The 19,023-nt window shown below is 37.4% G+C and overlaps 1 protein-coding gene across 4 annotated transcripts in view; it reads left to right on the forward strand.

Moving 5' to 3' along the window:
- The window catches only part of PPARG (peroxisome proliferator activated receptor gamma), a 148,801-nt gene that overhangs the window by 24,625 nt on the left and 105,153 nt on the right, over positions 1-19,023 (forward strand). The window lies entirely within an intron of this gene.

Consider the following 19,023-nt stretch of genomic DNA (forward strand, 5'->3'; position numbering starts at 1 on the left):
TTTTAAAGAGTATGCAAATTATACATAGTATTTTATTGTAAAATTTCCTAGAGAGTTATTTTTGACTGTTATAATACTTTCTGCTATATAATTTTCCAGTCAGTTGGACTATGCAGTGTAACATATTTGTCTAACACGAAACAAAGGTAGGATAGGAAAATGACCTAGAAGTTGAGAAATAACTCAAATCCTTAAAAATGAATCTCTAATTAAAGTCTTTTACGTTCATCTTATTTTTCTACTTAAGTAATAATCACGTGATTTTAGATTCTTATGATACTTTTAATTAAATTGAGATAAAAATTAAGATTTCTTGCCTGGTTCCCTATTGGCCATGCAGTCATAATCTGTGGTCACAAAGGAGAAAGTAGCTTTGTGTTAGCCAGATGTGCTCCATTCTAGCAGGAAGAATTGCTAAAGTTATAGCTGATACCCGATGTTAAAACTACTTCCTTCCTGGAACTCACTAGATTGGGATAGGATTTCAGAGGCTCCAGGGGCTCCCAAAGTTTTGGGATATCCACCATGGATAATTTATCTTTCTGAGGCCTAACTATAGGGTTCTAAGGCAATTCTTAGTCCCCAACTTTTTTGGGAAGGAAAAGGAGACGTACCACTTTAAGGTTTTATGTAGTTTTAGGACTATTGATTTTGGTAAATCATGAGCTATCACAGAATAGCTCATTTTCCTAAAATCTGCAAATAAATGAAATCCACAACGAGCAATATTGAATAAAGAGTCATCAGATAGATACAGAAATTAATATAGAGATGTGTATATATGTGGGTTACTATACATACATATGTTTGCTAACTCTGTCTGCTAAGAGGACCTAAAGCAGGGACTCCCCAGTAGCAAACTAGATCGTGGTTTCCAAATACAGGCTGAGCATCCCAAATCTGAAAATCTGAAATTCAAAATGCTTCCAGATTCCCAACTTTTTGGGCATATAGGTGATGCTCAAAGAAAACAATCTTTGGAGTATTTTGGATTTTGGATTTTTGGATTTGGGATGCTCAACAAGTAAGTGTTAAGCAAATATTCCAAAATCCAAAAAATTTCAAAATCCAAGATATTTCTGGTCCCAAACATTTTGGTTAAGAGATACTCAATCTATACCATTTTCCTTAAAGGAAACCAGAGCTCTTTGGAGAAGTGGTTAATTCTAAGGCTGGGGCAGGGAAAATACAAGCTGAGCCTGGAGGATGTTGTGGGGCCAGAAAGTAAGGATGTGCTCAGAAAAGTCAACCTGAAAGAGCTCCCAGTGGCCAAAGCTGGAACAATTTCATCAATAAAACAACTATGTATAATATCGAATTATAATCTTATTTATAGATAAAATATATACACGAGTCCAGATTGATATAAATAAATAACCGAGTAAGTAAATAAATGGGGAGAGAAGAACTCTTCCTTGTAGAAAACTTTAATTAATGTAAAAGGAATGGGGGAAATAGAAAATTGTTGTCACAAACTCACAGCAATAATTGCTGCATGCAACTTCCACTGATAAATACTAAAATTAGTAAGTGGGCCAGCCATGGTAGCTCACGCCTGTAATCCCAGCACTTTGGGATGCTGAGGTGAGCGGATCACTTGAGGTCAGGACTTTGAGACCAGACTGGTCAACATGGTGAAACCCCAGCTCTACTAAAAATACAAAAATTAGCTGGGTGTGATGGCAGGTGCCCATAATCCCAGCTACTTGGGAAGCTGAGGCATGAGAATCACTTGAACTCAAGAGGTGGAGGTTGCAGTGAGCCAAGATCATACTACTGCATTCCAGCCTGGGCAACAGAGCAAGACTCCCTCTCAAAAAATAAATAAATAAAATAAAATAAAATAAAATAAAATAATTGAGTGAAAGTTTAAGGTGAAACAGATATTTGCATAACCTCAAAGTATCTGCCCCCACTTATTAATTACAAAAGGAAAAATAGTAACTTTACAGTGGACAATCCTGATAGACACCACCTTAACCACATGATCAAGGTCAGTAGCAAGGATAATAAGACATAGTGAGCACATGTGCCCCTGATAGAGTGTCCTGAAAGGGACACATCATGCCTTTCGTATTCTTCCCAAACATCCTTAATCTCATTTGACTGTGAGAAAGCTTTAACTTAAATACAGACACATTCTTCAAAATATCTGACCCTCTCCGTTCAACAATATCAGAGGCATAAAAGACAGCTTTACTAAGGAACCACCACAGATTTGGAGGAGAATATTGCATAACAACTAAATGCAATGTGGGATCCTGGACTGGATCCTAGAGCTGAAACAGGACATTAGTAGGAAAACTAGTGAAATCCAAATAGTTATAGGATTGTGCCATTCTCAATTTATTAGGTCTTTTTTTTTGCTTTTATTATTATTTTTGATTAACACATAATTGTACATATTTATGTGGTACAGTGTGGTATTTCAATACATGCGTACAATGTGTAATGATCAAATCAGGGTAAGTAGCATATCCATCACCTCAAACACTTATAATTTTTTTGTGTTGGGAACATTCAAAATCTGCTCTTCTAGCTACTGGAAAATTTATAATAGGTTGTTATTAATTATATTCACCCCACGGTTCTATAGAACATTAGAACTGTTCCTTGTATCTAACTGTAATTTTGTATCTGGTAACCAATCTCTGGCTATCCCCAGCCCTTCCCAGCCTCTAGTAGCAACTATTCTACTGTCTACTTCTATGAGATGAACTTTTTAAACTTCCACATATGAGTAAGAGCATGTGGTATCTGTCTGGCTTACTTCATTTAACCTAATAACCACCAGGCTCATCCATGTTGTCATAAATGACAGGATTTCATTCTGTTTTATGGCTGAATGGTATTCCATTGTGTATGTGTACCACATTTTCTTTATCCGTTCATCTGTTGCTGGAACTCAGGTGGATGCTGTATCTTGGCTTCAGTGTATCAACATTGATAATTGTACTGAGACTGCACTGTGGTAGCTGGAAGGGGAAGCTGGCTAAAGGGTACATAGGAACTCCCTCTACTATCTTTGCAACCTTTCTGTAAGCCTCAGATTATTTCAAGTTAAGAAGTTTTTTACAGGTCACAGTGGAGTCACTAAATAATCATTCTCATTAGATTTTGGCTAATTTGTAGAGTTAATATTCTGCATTTGCAAATCTTAGAACAGTGTAAGGCAGAGGCATTCTTTTCATCGTGACTATTTCTTGAGCTGTTTTCTAATCCTTCTCATACACACTCCCATCTCTACCTCTACAAGTCTGGTCTCTGTTTCGTGTACTGAATACTTTAGCCAGTTGCTTCCAGTTGCAGCTCTCTAGAAACCTGTGAGTGGGAATAACTCCACAAAGCTCTGCCTCCTCTGGAACCATATCTTAGCAGTGTTTTTAGTTGGTGACAGTGAGGGTCTGATTTGAAAGTTCACACCAGAACTGTCAAAGTATTTCATGAAATACTTTGAAAAAAATCTCTTGATCCACCCAATCATCATTACCCAAGACAGGATTTGAACAAGAATTTAGAACTCGTTGTCTTATATTTATTTGAATGCGGAGAGGAGAGAAGAAGACCATATTGTTTCTAGGCAAAATGTCTGGGAATTCAGTGAATACAAGTGGTCCTAAGGGAACTTTCATTCTTAAAGGAAATCAATGACAGCGTTCAATTGTCTAGAAAATAAGTTTAATTTTAGAAAAGCATAAAGCCTTTTAAAATCAAAAGAGCAGGGCCGGGTGCGGTGGCTCATGCCTATAATCCCAGCACTTTGGGAGGCCAAGGTGGGCGGATTACCTGAGGTTGGGAGTTTGAGACCAGCCTGACCCACATGGAGAAACCCCGTCCCTACTAAAAATACAAAATTAGCTGGGCGTGGTGGCACATGCCTGTAATCCCAGCTAAATAGGGAGGCTGAGGCAGGAGAATCCCTTGAACCTGGGAGGCAGGGGTTGCAGTGAGCCGAGATCGTGCCATTGCACTCCAGGGTGAGCAATAAGAGTGAAACTCCGTCTCAGAAAAGAAAAAAAAATCAAAAGAGCAGACTCTTAAAAAACAAACTTAGGAGCAGGTATGTACTTTGGCATCTGAAAATGAACGGTCTAAATTCAAGCATTTTGGCATGAAAAATGAAATGTGAAGTATTTGGAATTCGAACCTGAATTTTTTTGCTGGTAACTCTTGTGTATGTTCAACTAATTTAGCAAACTACACTAGTTCACATTTTTTAGGTGAAACAGGAAATAACAGAAGTTGCACCTAAATTAGTCAAATTTCATAGAAATAGAAAGTAGAATGGTGCTTACCAGGGGCTGGGGCATAGGAAGGGAATGGGGAGTTAGTGTTTAATGGGGACAGTTTCAGTTTTGCAAGATGAAAACATCTTGGAGAATGGTTACACAACATTATGAATGTACTTAATGCCATTAAATGCACACTTAAAATGGTTAAAATGGTAAATTTTATATTGTGTATATTTTATTACAGTTTTAAAAACTAAAAAAGAAGTAACAAGTCTTCAGCAGTTGTATACACTTCTTTGCCAGGGTGTCTGGTTCTAAGGAGAATCTCTGCTTAGAGGACCATTAATCCTTAGGAACCTTTTTTTTAAAAAAAAATCTAAAGATGGTTCCTGGACATCATTTACCAACTGGCAGTTTAAATGGCCTGTATACCATAAATTGTGAGGTTAAAAAAAATCTGGTACACAGGAAACAGTAGAGCTGGGTGGCTGGGAGAGTTGCTTGTGGGGTTAATTTATAACTAAGACAAATGAATCTATAAAAAGAAGAAAAGCCCCATAAGAAATATGTTAACTGATGGTGAGGGAGAAAAAGGGTTTAGATAAAAGATATCTGAACTTGTTTGGTCTCAATGATTTTATGACTGAGGAATTCAATTATAGATGTACTGGGTGGAGCAAATCACAATTCTGTAAATTACTAATAGGACACAACGATCTTTATCATTTTCTGTATGTGCTCACATGCAAAGTTCAGTCCTGCCCTCTGTAAATAAACTCTCTGCCTAGCTATGCCCTTGCTATGAATTCAGGGCTTGATTGTTGAAACATAAGCAATGCTTACTGCCCCAACCTTTAAGGCGGGTGGAAATGTGATTAGGAACGAAGACAAATTACTTTTGCTTTTGAATTTTGGCCTTTGGGCTTGTTTCATTTTTGTTCATTTCTTTTCATTTTTATTACTAGAAAGCTGTGAAATATTTTTTAAAATAAAAAGATCACAACCACACGAAAAAACTATTCTTCTGTAGTTTTTTCCAGTTTTGTTCACATGTGTATACTTTTTATTTACTGACAGTTGCTGTATATTTATCACTTGGCCCTCAGCCTCTTTCACTGTTATGTCCTATAAATTTTTCATTTCTATCTGGCTTTCAGATTTTTCATAATGGCAATAATCTTAGTGATAGCACATAATTTACTAAGCAGGTTTTTAGGTGGCTTCTGGTTTTTTAATTATTGTATAATTATGTTTTATTCTTATACCATTACATACCATGAATATCTTTATATACATATTTCACTCAATTAAAAAAAATTTTTCTTCAGATAAATTGCCAAGAGAGGAATTTCTGTGTTAAAGTGTTTGAGCAATTAATTACCTTACTCTTGCATTATTAATTTTATGACGTGTCAAATTGCTTGGAGGATATATTAATAGCAAAGGAACAAAACATACAAAGCATAAATATATTTTGGAAGTACATTTAAATGATTTCTGTTAATTTAAATGAATTATCATTTACTTAAGGCTTTATATGTATGATAGTGGTAGGAGGCTGGAGAGTGAAGAGCTTCAATAGTTGTTTAGAGATTAGAACAATGTGAGCAGTTTATTTTTATTTTTATTCTTTAGAGGCAGGGCCTTCCTCTGTTGCTCAGGCTGGAGTGCAGTGGTGCGATCATAGCTCACTGCAACTTCAAATTCCTGGACTCAAGTGACCCTCTTGCCTCAGCCACCCGAGTAGCTGGGACTACAGGCACACACTACCACACCTGGCTAATTGCTAAATTATTTTCAGAGATGAGGCCTTGCTATGTTGCTCAGACTGGTCTCAAACGTCTGACCTCAAGCAATCCTCCTGCCTTGGCCTCCCAAATGGTGTTTTTTTTTTTTTAAACCCAGCTTAATAGCAAAGAAGTTACAGATTATTTCCTGAGGCTATGTCAGATTTAAATAAAATGTAAAGACTGTGCTGGGGGTCCCTTAAGGCCTGTAAGTCTCAGTTGCTAGTTATTAGGAAGAAATGATTGCTTTTGAAAATGCAGATTTGACAAAGTAGGATTTTCACAGAGATAAGTTCAGTTCAGTTTTTAAAAAATACTTATTTAAAACCAAGTGTTTTTAAATTTGTGGTTTGCATATTTGGGAAACAAATTTTAGAATAAAAATATAAGAATTTTAAGATACAAAACTATATGTTTACAATGCATTATAATGAATAGGAAAAAGATTATGGGTGAAATTCTCTCCTGTTTATTCTCAGCTTTCTGTTTGGGGGTTCAGTGTCTCCTTCCCCAGTTTTCTTTGCCTCAAATAAATAAAGCCAACTATGAGCGCTACAGTCTGACTTATGGCATGCTTGGTTCTTTGGGTGCCTCCAATAACTTATATATCACAAATCATACATATACAGTGTTACATAGTAAGTACTCAGTAATTGGAAGCTAGTTCCATGGGGCAAAAGGAAAGCAACTGTGTTTTCTTTCATACTGTTCTAGTTTTTTTTCCTTTAAACTTGTGACTTCTTGTTCTTCAGTCCAGATCCTGTGATCTGAAATAATTTAAATTATTAAAAGTTAGATATTTTTAACCTTTTATACTCCCACTAGACAGGACGTAGGAAATTTAGTGACGTAAACATCTTTAATAATCTTTAAAAGTCATAAGACTTGGTGGCTGGGACAAGAAACAATCAGGTATAAATTTCAGGGAAATACCATAATGGCATGACTTTTGTTTTCTTTTGTTAACAAGCCACATGGCTTTCCTCCCAAGCCCAAGGAATACATAGTGTGTTCTCCTTTTAAGATTTCAGTTTTGTCTGCATCACAGAAATGTATGTTTCCCTAAGTTTGCTCAGTATAATTTGTGATTGCTATTTTTCTTATCTGTGAAGGAAGTACAGCAGCTCCCACTGGGGAAATACCATGTTAAGTTGATCCTAAAATAAGAAATCTAAGGGAAAGGTCACATCCTAATAACTTGTGCAAATCTAAATTCCCATGGAGCTTTACAATCATTTTGTAGGAGTGGAGTATTAAAAATCTGTTACTGAACTTCCAGATAATGTCGTAAAATTGAAGTACTTTAATATACAGAGGTAACCACTAAAGTATAAATACAATTGACAAGACCTAATTTTTTAAGCAATCTTTTATGCATACCTAGAGAAATCTGACATGACTAATAAACCACAAAATCTTCCTTGTCACTTTCACTGGAAATACAAAGTATATTACTCATGAAGTATTGTGATAATTACATACAATAGTAATTTTCTATTACTATAGAGATGTTTAATACTCAATTTTTACTTTTATTTATTTATTTATTTATTTTTACTGATGCTGACCTTTTAGTTATACTTTGAAAGAATCTTAACAATGTCGTTCCAGGGAAATTCACTGCTTTGGGAGCCAGGCCACTTAGTTACTGTCTTTCCTCTTCTGTTCTTTGGCCGTCTTTTAAGTTTCCTTACCTGTTAAGTAAGAGATGTTTATGTTAAGGATCAAGTAAGATCAAATATATAAAGGGCTTAGAAATAATTTAGAGCATATATTTATGGTATTACTGTAATAATTGCCTTCACTTTTTTTATCTTTTCCAAATGAATAAATCAAAATAGAAAGAGGTCAAGTAACTTACTCAAGCTAACAGTCACCAGTACATGTTAATCAGTGCCCCATGCACTAGTCAAATCTAAGTAATTCTTTAAGGGATGGAGTGTAAATGGAGACTGCTCCCTTATGCTGCATACAGAGGTATTACATTTTGCAGTAAGGATTGACTGTTTCCTAGCACGAACTAACCTTTTTTGAGGATGCGTTGTTAGAAATGCATCTTGGACATTTATGTATATATGCATGTGTGTGTGTGTATATATATGTATGTATGTATGCATGTATATATTGCTAGAGGAATGTGCGTCATTATTCCTTAGTCCCTGCTTTCTTGCTACAAATTAAAGCTGAGCAGAATGTGGTGTTTGTCTTTTGGTATTGTCTAAATAAATACCAGTAGATACTGGTATTTATTTCCTTGCTGGTAATAATGTGTTTTCATTAATTTAAGATTTATAGGAACATAGTTGGGTGCTCTGCCTGCTAGAAACTGATCTGTAGCATGAGTCATTTGTTGAAATTACTTAGATATTTCTGCATTTATTTATTTCTGTTTCAGACCCCACAATAACTCTATTACGATAAGAAATATAGGCCAGGCACAGTGGGTGGGTCACACCTGTAATCCCAGCAGTTTGGGATACCCAGGGGGGAGGATGGCTTGAGGCCAAGAGTTGGAGACCAGCATAAGCAACATAGTGAGACCCTGTCTCTGCAAAAATTAAAATAAAAAACAGTAGCCAAACATGTTGGCACCCGCCAGTAATCCCAGCTACTCAGGTGGCTGAAGCAGGAGGATCACTTGAGCTGGGAGGTCAAGGCTGCAGTGAGCCATGATTGCACCACTGCACTCCAGCCTGAGGGTCACAGTGAGACCTTGTCAAAGAAAAAAAGAAAAGAGAAGAGAAGACTAAATTGTTTTTTAAATGCTTATCTATGTGATGTGAGTTCAAAGAATCTCTGCAATGATCCAATATCTTTTTAATATTTTTGTTTGGGAAAAACATTAAGCTCCTTCATTGTGTTAATTAGTTCAGTTTTCTCTTTTATGTTATACACCAACATGAAAAGTATGAGATGTTAGAGGCCCATGTCAGTACTCTACCACATATTTACCAGGAAAAGCTGACTTTGTGCTTAATGGCAGCAGTCACTCATTTATATGGCCTCTGTGTCCGACAGCATGGACTCACTTCCTTTAAGTTCATCATCTTCTGAAGATCAGCTGGACTGGGATGAGTGGTGGCTGGCATGTGGTTGAGTGTCTTGCTTCCGTCTAAGTGTTACATGGAAGTTACAAAAAGTCTCACTAATGAATGTTCTTAATATATATGGGGTAACTAATTTATGCATCAGGCTTTGGAATAAAAGTAATAGAAACAGCAAATGAGAGTCTAAGAATAATTCATTTTTTTTGGTACACTTCTGCCCCCAGGTGCCAAATGCTGCAGGGTGGAGGTAGAGGGAGACACAAAATCTTTCTGTATAGGAACCTACTGATCACTGCTACTATAAATTTTTCTAACCATTTTATTTCCATTGATTATTGTTTTAGTTCAGATTTTCCTTATTCCTCATTTGGGTTATTGCAGATTATCTCTGTGACCCAGCAATCCATTGTTTCCATCATCCTCCAGTCCATAGTTATATTTCATCCCCTTTCAGACAGCATTAGAGACTTTGTGGTTGGCCCAGCCTACCTCTTCGATGTCATCGCCTCCACCTGCTCCCACAAATCTTATGGGTCAGACACACCAGGCTGCTCAGTGTCCTCTCACAGCACTGAGTTTATGACTGGGATGGATTGATTTTCATACTGTCGTTGATTCAATATTTTTTATAGTGTATTTCTTGAGAACAGAGACCATGTTCAGGGATCCCTAGTGCTTAACACAATTCCTAGCAAATATTGTGCAAGTAATAAAATTGCAGTGTCATGGAACACTTTCAGATATGCATTTATTTCTACTAATTAATCTTAGTAGTATTAGCAGCCTTGACTAAATATTATTTTTAAATTTATCAACATGTGATGCAAAGCATGCTATAGAATTGAATTTAGAAAAGAATTTCCATGAGAGAGATGCATTTACAATTTTGTAGATTTAATCTTTGCATAGACTTTTTTGTTGCAGATATTGAAAATGAATCCATAAAAATACATAGATCACTTTGCTAGCTACTTTTAATTTAGGGATGAGGGATATTCAGTTCACAGACTGGTTAGGGCTTTTAAGCTTTCTTTAGAATTTGAAGCATGGCTTCTAAGTCACATGAAAGACTAGACTAGTTATTGGCATTTAAATTTTTTGGTTCCTACTTGTATGTATTATTTATTAAACAAGTAGTTATTGCACTACCTTTATGTATGCAGCACTGTTTTAGACAAAATAGAATTGTGACATATTCTTTGCTCATGGTCTTGTTTCAAAGACAGTACCTACAACTGAAAAAATTAAATAATAGAGCCAGGCAATATCTGATTGAGGAAAAGCATGCAGCAGAAGTTCAGAGAAGAAGATACACATGCAGAACTGGAATGGTCAGTGGTTGCTTCATGAGATGGTTGCACTGAGCTGAACCCTTAAGTAAGGATGTGGATACATGAGAAGGAAGAAGCTGGAAATTTTAAACATGAGGAGCTTCACAAGGAAAGAATTTCATGCTATCAAAAGATATCAAAGATTGAGGAATTTGGACTTGGTCTGAGAGGTATTGGGGATCTTGAAGATTTGAGGGTAGGGAAGTGATGTGACAAAAGCTGTGTTTGGAAGGCACAAGTGAAAGAGAGTTGGTTTCTTTTTTTGTTTTGTTTTGTTTTGTTTTTAGACAGGGTCTCACTCTGTTGCTCAGGCTGGAGTGCAGTGGTACCATCTTGGCTCACTGCAATCTCAACCTCCCAGGCTGGACTGATCCTCCTGCCTCAGCCTCCCAAGTGGCTGGGACTACGGGCGTACAACACCGTGCCTAGCTAATTTTTGTATTTTTTTTTTTTTTGTAGAGGTGGAATCTCGCTATGTTGGCCAGCCTGGTCTTGAACTCCTGAGCTCAAGCTATCCTCCCCCTTCAGCCTCCCAAAGTGTTGAGATTATGGGTGTGAGTCACTGTGCCCAGCTAAAAGAGAGATTTTGATAGCTTATATGATTCGATGACTGAATAAAAAACAGAGGATGAAAAAAGTGAAAAATGAATTTTTGGCTGATAAATACAGAGATGGAGGTATTAAAAGAAATTGAGAAGAGAGACTCTGTTTCAGGAGGAAGAAAAATTAGCTTGATTTTTGGATTTGATGAAGATGTGAAGTTAGGTGATGAGACCTCGGTTCAGATTTTAGAATCAGACTCTTTGATTTGGTGTCATTAACATTGATGGAAGAATGTTTTGAAAGCTGAGGTCTTAAGAAACAACACAAAGGTGGAGTTTAAAAGAGGAAGATGAGCGTGTGGAGAGAGCCATGCCAAAGGAGGGGACTTTTAAGAAAAGGAAGACAACGCTTAGTACTTCTGTATACCCAGCCTTGTGGCAATAACTTTACCTGTATAATCTTACTTCATTCTCACAGTACCATGTAAAGTAGGAATTATCATTGTCCCTATTTGACAGGTGAATTAAATAAGTTTATTGTGGTTAAATAACTTGCCTGAATGTCATGCTGCTGGTGCAAGGTGAATCTGGATTTAAACTGAGATCTGTCTAATCCCCAAGCCCACGTATTCTTTTAATTGAAATGCTGCAAAATGGCAATGAAAGGTCAAGAAGAATGAAAAAAAAAAAAAAAAGAGTAAGGCCATTAGAATGTTCAAGGAGAAGATCTTTTTTTTTTTTTTTTTTTTTTGAGGCGGAGTCTCGCTCTGTCGCCCAGACTGGAGTGCAGTGGCGCAATCTCGGCTCACTGCAAGCTCCGCCTCCCGGGTTCACGCCATTCTCCTGCCTCAGCCTCCTGAGTAGCTGGGACTACAGGCGCCCGCCACCTCGCCCGGCTAGTTTTTTGTATTTTTAGTGGAGACGGGGTTTCACCATGTTAGCCAGGATGGTCTCGATCTCCTGACCTCGTGATCCGCCCGTCTCAGCCTCCCAAAGTGCTGGGATTACAGGCTTGAGCCACCGCGCCCGGCCGAAGATCTTTGTTTAAGATTATAAAAGCATAGTGGTAGGAATATTTCAGTATTTAGAAGGTAATAGATAGTAATTAATGGAGGAAGTGACCCTAGACCATTGCTAATTTGGGCAGTGCGTAGGACAGTTCTTCTGAGGCAGCTGAGTCAAGTACAGTAAGGAAGAGTGCTTATCAGTGGAGAAGGTGGGAATGGTGTTGGAGAGGTCTCAGAATAGACATTCAGTAATCCCAGCACTTTGGGAGGCTAAGGCGGGCGGATCACCTGAAGTCAGGAGTTCAAGAGCAGCTTGGCCAACATGGTGAAATCCCGTTTCCACTAAAAATGCAAAAATTAGCCATGTGTGGTGGTGCTCGCCTGCAATCCCAGCTACTTAGGAGGCTGAGGCAGGAGAAACTCTTGAACCCAGGAGGTGGAGAGGTTGTGATGAGCTGAGATCGTGCCACTGAACTCCAGCCTGGGCAGCAGAGCAAAACTCTGTCTCAAAAGAAAAAAAAAAAAAGAATAGACGTTAAAAAGACTCAGACAATGTGAGAAAAAAGACTGCTCCCACCAAGTTTAGAAGGAAGGATAATGAGGTTGATGTGCCTGCTGTACGGGCGGGATAAGAGAAAGGTGTCAGGCAAGCATAGATGTATAACAGCACTAGTTACGACTATACTTTGAAAGTTATATTTTACCTGGAAGAAATCTCAAAAAACAAAGACTACATGGCAGTTAAGCGACCCTAATCAAGTCACTTTCCCTCTTCAGGCCTCAGTTTTCCCATACTTTCACTCTTTAGGCCTCAGTTTTCCCATATGTTAGACAGGTTAAATTAGGTGAGATGAACTGATCTTTTAGGACCGTTCTATAATACTGTGCTTAACTTTCTAAGCATTCTGGAATGGAGCAGCCTTGATCTTTTCACAGATACATCAACCATATAGCTTTATTTATAAAAGGAACGTGTTGAGATAACTAAAATTAGAACTAATATCTTCATAGGTACAAAGAAACTTTTAGAACTTAAGTCTACAAGTCAGAATTTCTGAATGAATTCCTTTTTCCTCTTATTAAAAATTGTTAAGATGTCTGATTAGACTAGTTATAAATTCCCTTGAAAGCAAGGATGATATCCTGCTCTCTTCTGTGTCCTCAACATCAAGGACAGTGCCTGACACAGAACAACTACCAATGAATATTTATGAAATGAATGAAAGTTTGAATTGCAAAATTAAATGCCACCAATAAAGAGGCTTTGTGGCCGAGTGTGATGGCTCAAGCCTGTGATCCCAGCACTTTGGGAGGCTGAGTGGGCAGATCACTTGAGCTCAGGAGTTCAAGACCAACCTGGCCAATATGGTGAGACCCCATCTCTATGAAAAATACAAAAAATCGGCTGGGCGCAGTGGCTCACATCTGTGATCCCAACACTGGGAGGCTGAGGCGGGCAGATCACCTGAGGTCAGGAGTTCAAGACCAGCCTGGCCAACATGGTGAAACCCCATCTCTACTAAAAATACAAAAATTAGCCAGGTGTGGTGGCAGGCGCCTATAATCCCAGCTACTTGGGCAGCTGAGGCAGGAGAGAATTGCTTGAACGCAGGAGGCGGAGGTTGCAGTGAGCCAAGATCGCGCCATTGCACTCTAGCCTAGGCAACAAGAGCAAGACTTTGTCTCTAAATAAATAAATAAATAAAAATACAAAAAATGAGCCAGCGTGGTGGTGGGCACCTGTAATCCCAGATACTCGGGAGGCTGAGGCAGGAGAATCGCTTGTACCCGGGAGGTGGAGGTTGCAATGAGCTGAGATTGCACCACTGCACTCCAGCCTGGGTGACAGAGCAAGACTCTGCCTCAAAAAAAAAAAAAAAAGGCTCTTCCCATTCTTTTTTCTCCTCTTTGATTTTTTTTTTCCTCCATCTCTTCCATGACAATTCAGGGACACATTAATTGTGCAAAAGGCAGTCACTTGTCTGTATTGTCTATTTTTGTATCACTTAAATTGGTTTTTCATTTGGTTGCTATGTTGATGTTTTGTGAAAAGGGAACTAAACTTGTGAATTGAGTGACAGTGGAAATCATAGCATTTTCAAAAGTAAGTTTTGTAGTTACTTAAAAATTAGTATTCTAGTTTTCCATCGTTCATTAGTTTAAATGTTACCAATAATATTTTATTTATAAAAAAGTTATGTTTTATAATGTAGATGAAAAATGATTTAGAAAAACAGAAATCTATTTCTGAACAAATTTAGTGATGCTGATGTAAGAAAAAGAAAACCACAAGAAGTCATCCCAAATTTAGTAATGCTTCCTATCTTAAGCACATGATTTCGCTTGTCTTCTGGCTAGCTAAAGGTTACAAAATGTCACCATAATACCCTTTACTTCCTTATGAGTTCTTTCTACGCCACCCGCTACCCTCAAATACAGTAGATCGAGTTGTAAAAACCCTGAAGTATGACAAGATAGGTTATTGCATTTTAGTTAGAATTATTCTGCCAAGATGAGCTGAGAAATGGAGGAAATGGATTTAAATTTACAGCAGTCCAGTGATACACAATATACTTTTTCCAGACCACTGAAACAGCAAGCCAACTTTTAACTTTAATACTTCATAGAGTGGAAAAGTTACAGCTGTAATAAAATCAACAGATACATCTCTGGTTAATGTTCTCAAATGAGAAAATTGACTGCAAGAACATTTGTCCAAATACATGTTTTTATATACTTTATGCTACTTTCCAGAATATTAACAGTTTTACATAGCGCTGTTTTGGAATTCACTCACTGTTTTCATCTTTTTTTAAATTAAGAAATAGGGCCAAAGTTGTACATTGTGCAAGTAGTAGACTTTTAAAGATGTCTTTGTCTCTTTTTCAGTACCAAGCTTCAAGTTTGTAAATTATCCTTGATCTTTCCTTTCGCTAGGTAGAGATTTAGAGTATTTGTTTATGTGAGATATTTAAAAAAAGAGATTTTAACAAATGACTATTTGATTCTTGGGTAGAAACTAATACTGATCAAGACCAACCAAGTATTCAGACAAGATCGGGCATGTTCAGGGTGGTACGGCCATAGATGACAACCAAGTATTCAAACATTGAGTGTTCAGTGGAGGCTGTACAGATATCCTGGGTTTTGATTAAGATAGTGACATAGCCATCCTGTGAGAATGTGAACTTGAAAGAAGATTTTGATTGCTTTTTTTTTTCCTCCTTTAAAGGTTTGTTCAATTTTAACAATTTTAACTATTTTTTTTTCAAAATCTGCATTATCAGTGTATATTTTAAAAGAATGACTAATTTACTATGTTATATTTGGGAGTTACCTTGAAAGAGATTATCTTGTAATTTAAAATACCAGAGGTAGAGTGAAGAGTCAGGTGGTAAAAGAGAAGGAGACTGGATGTTTGTACCCAGTTTGCTTCTTCCCCTTTGTTCTGCTGCAGGTTTTATTTTAGCTGTTCCGTTGGCCTCACCGCAGGCAGCGTCACCACTCGGATTCCAATCTTCTGGACTTAAGAGTTTTCAGACGGTGTATAAATTAGCAGTCTAAGTGGAACCTTGGCAAATGAGGTCTCAAACAAGCATTTTTTAAATATTTAGATAATTTGAACTCATGGCCTCTGGGCATTTGGTAAGAAGTCCAGTAAAGAGAAGCCTAAAGAACAGAATCTTTATTATGAGTAGTCGCCTTTTTCCACTCAGCAGTTTGATTCCAAGCACCCTGAGAAAAACTAGAGACATAGTCTAGTTGGCAGGTTTTTTGAAGAGAATGAGAAGTCCAAACCAAAAAAGAATGAAGACCACAGCAGAGAACTACCGAGGCAGCTGGTGCAGATGCTGTTTTGGCACTGCTGAGAAAGGCCTCAGACCCAGAGTCTGAAGAAGTGGAGAACCCCTCCTCCAGGAGCAAGGAATAGGAGTGACAATTGTTCTGTAGGACAGTTGACTTAGATTCAGGAAAGTTCTTCAGAAAATATATTCCAATCACAAAAAAGGTGTTAAAATTCCAGGATTTTTCAGCCAAGAATGGCACTTGCTTCTGTCAGCATCACTCATCAAGTTGAAATTTATGAGGGTCCTTTGTTATCACAAACAAAGCAATCAAACTGAACAAATAAGAAAGCTTCTTTAGTATCTACATGGCACTTGAAAAGCTCTGTTTTCCTTACAAAATATGTGTACTGGAAAGGTAAAATGGGAATAAATAGTATTAAGTTTTGTTCTTAGAACCTACTGTATAGCGTAATAGTGCTCTCACTTTTCTCTCCTTGATTCTGATGTCACTTAATCACTCATTGTCACCTCCACTAGAGGGGGATAAAAAGGATAATAGGAAACAGAATATTTTGATTTGTAGTTCAACTGTTGATCAGTTATCTTTGAGACTTTTACCATTGATGACTAAGGAGGATTAATAATTAACATGAGCTGTAGAATTAAAGTTTGTATGGCTTGGTAAGTATAAACCAGTTTTGGGACTGCTATAATTCTAAAAAGAGCAGGTAGACTAGATGATTAGTTGTACACTTATTACTGCTAATTCTTGAGATTCTTGATTGTAGAACAAATTTTCCTATGAAAACCATTTTGTGTATTTTATATCTCTATTAGTTCATTAAAAGGTTAGCAGTTTTAGATGTCCAACTAGTAAAAAATAAGTTGCCCATTCTCTCATTTTTTTATTGTGGTAAAATATATTTAACATAAAATTTACCATTTTAACCATCTTAAGTGTACAGCTCAGGGGCATTGGTTACATTCACGGTGTTGTACAACTGTCACCCTTGTCTATTTCTAAAGCTTTGTCATCCCCCAAACAGAAGCTCCATACCCATTAAACAACAACTCCACATCACCTACTCCCCAGCCCTGGTTACCTCTGTTCTACTTTCTATCTCTGTGAATTTGGATATTCCAATTATTTCATATAAGTGGACTCATACAATATTTGTCCTTTTTTATATGGCTTATTTCATTTAGCAGAGTGTCTTCAAGGTGCATCCATGTTGTAGCATGTATCAGAATGCCATTCTTTTTTATGGCTGAGTAATATTCCGTTGCATGGATATGCCACATTGTGTTTCTCTGTTCATCTATTGATGGATACTTGGGTTGTTTTTGCCTTTTGCTATTGCAGATAATGCTGCAGTAAACATTGGTGTTCAAGTATCTGTTTTAGTCACCCACTTTCAGTTCTTTTAGGTATATACCCAGAAGTGAAATGCTGGGTCATATGGTAATTCTGTTTCGCTTTTTAAGCAACTGCCAAACTGCTTTTCACAGCTACCACACCATTCTGCATCCCCACCAGCAATATATATGGGTTCTAATGTCTCTAAATCGCTACAACACCTTTTTTAAAATATATATATATAGCTATCCTATTAGGTGTGAAGTGTTATCTCATTGTGGTTTTGATTTGCATTTTCCTAATGGCTACTGATGTTAAGCATCTTTTCATGTGCTTATTGGTCATTTATATGTGTTCGTTGGATAAATGTCTATTCAAGACTTTTGTCCATTTTTAAATTGGGTTGTTTGCCTTTTGCCTTTCTATTCTTGTCTCACTTTTAAATTGATTTTCTCCCATATTTCTCCACAAAGTCAAAAAGATGATTTCATTTGATCACAGATAAATGCTGTCAGCCTTCCATTGCCACATACATTGAATTAAGGTCAAATGCTCTTTGTGCTGTTGCTAAAATCACTTGAGAATCTGTCTCTCTTCAACTGAAAGAATTGTTCTGGATGTGTTGATGCTGTGGAATTCTTTGTATTCTTTCCCAAATCTCATTTTAACAAGCTCACATTTAGCATATGATTCACTGTGAAGTATTCCAGAAAATAAAATCCATTTTCTCAGAATGATGAGAAATTTTAGACTTTGAAGAGACCATCTCTTCTCTAAACTGAGATCCACAGATTCTTGGAGATCCACAAATATATTCTTGGGCTCTGAGAGTTTTAGAATTTTAAAATAATCTGTTTTAATATCAATAATCTAAAATGTCATTATAAAGCCCAGATTTCACAATGCAAGAACATTTTCCTGGAATAAGACTGTTTTCTTACATTAGTAAGATGGAAGTGACTTGCCCAAGATAACACAGCAAGTTAAAACCAACACTAAAACTCATCTTTGGAAGCTTTACTCAGTGTTCTTTGTATAGTGTGGAGATCCTGCAATGATTCTGTTTTCATTAAGTCTACAGGTAGTGGGGAAGGCAGAAGAAGAACAATGATTAACTAAAATGATGAGTGCTGTGAGGGAGAGAAATGGCGGTATGAGTTGTGTAGAATGACAGCAGTTGCATAGGATGAGTTAAGCTTCTGTGAGAGTTTGGGGAGGTGGTTTTTATGCTGATAGTTGAAGAGTGAATTGGAGTTAACTTAAGGGGTTGTGAGAAGAACCATGTTACAGATGGAAGAAATAAGATGTGAAGGCTCTGATGGGGGAAACAGCTTAGTTTAGTCACTGATTTAAGTGGAGAAAAGGAATCCAGTGAGGCTTCAGAGAGAAGCAAGAACTAGGTTATTCAGGGTTTAAGACAATCAGAAGTCAAGATAGAGTTTAAACAGGGCAGTGACATAACCTGATTTGCATCACACTGGCTGTAGTATGCAGCACTGATTGGAGAGGAGAGGATGGCAGATAGGACGCCAGGTAGGAAGCTACGGAAAGGTGCATATGAGAGAACAGAGTGTCCTTGGATTCCAGTTGATAAGTGGAAGAGATTGAAGCATGTGGCTGAATGTAAATGTTTAATAAGTAGAATCAAAAGGACATGGCGATTAGTTTGATGCGGGTGTCTGGGCCATCAATTATGACTCCCTGTTTTTGGCAGTGATCAGCTGGGATATTAGTGGCAGCGCTGGTGGAGCCCTAAGATAGGGCTCATTGGAGGAGGACCAGTTTTAGGGAATGGAGGATGAATGGAGTTTTTAACCTGTTGAGTTTCAGTTGCCTATGAGATATTTCAATGGAGTTACCAAATAGATACTTCTATGTAATGTCGAGGTTCAGCCTAGAGGACTGAAGCAGAGATATTAATTTGGTCTTAAT

This window comes from Rhinopithecus roxellana, chromosome 1, assembly GCF_007565055.1.
Source record: "Rhinopithecus roxellana isolate Shanxi Qingling chromosome 1, ASM756505v1, whole genome shotgun sequence".
Lineage (NCBI taxonomy): Eukaryota > Metazoa > Chordata > Mammalia > Primates > Cercopithecidae > Rhinopithecus > Rhinopithecus roxellana.